Raw genomic sequence first — 869 nt, 5'->3', positions numbered from 1 at the left:
TTGGGAAATATTGTTAAATAATGTCAGTTGAATAGGATATATTAAGCCTTTTCATTTAAAATAATTTCAGGCTTGGAAAATTTAAAACATAATTTCTTTATCCTCATATTCATATATACATGTGTAGTCATAATCAAATATATATGTATATATATATATATATATATACATATATGCATGTGTATATTTACATACCTATACAGTGATATGTAGACATAGGTATATGTGAATGTAGTGTATACATAAACACATCTGTGTAGATTTCTGCCTATATATATATGTATATATTTATGTTGAACTAATAAATTCACAATTATACATCCAATTCCAATTGAACATGATGAGGCTTCTTCTGGCCTTCCCCTTTTCCACATATATCATTCCCTACTCCAGTGGTGAGAATCCTGGCTCTCATTATCCAAAATATATTCACTTATTATTTCAGTTGCAGAATACACATAGAATATTTCTGAAATTGTTCCATAGGACTTAATATGTAGTTCAAACATTATGTTTAAAATTTACTTAATTTCTCCCTCCCTATAGTTAGTTTCATTTGTTTTTTGCTTATATTGTTTTGTTTCACCCATCTTATCCTTAGTAATTTTCATTCTCTTTTGGTTATATGGAAATTACCAAGATTCTAAAAGTCAGGAATATACAGAAAGTTATATTCCAAATATTGCCTTTCAATCCTGTTCCTTTCCTGCTATCCTTTCAATGCCACGTCTTTTCACTTCTTGCATGTAACCAACTTCATTATGTTTTTATTCACTGTTCCTGTATTTCTTGCACAAATGAGCAATACTGCATATTTTTCTTTTGCTTTTTTACTTAGAAAAAAGTAGAAAACTATAAATATACTTTGA

The sequence above is a fragment of the Lipotes vexillifer genome, unplaced genomic scaffold (assembly GCF_000442215.2).
Source record: "Lipotes vexillifer unplaced genomic scaffold, Lipotes_vexillifer_v1.1 scaffold295, whole genome shotgun sequence".
In the NCBI taxonomy this organism is placed as follows: Eukaryota; Metazoa; Chordata; class Mammalia; order Artiodactyla; family Lipotidae; genus Lipotes; species Lipotes vexillifer.
This window is presented reverse-complemented; position numbering follows the sequence as displayed.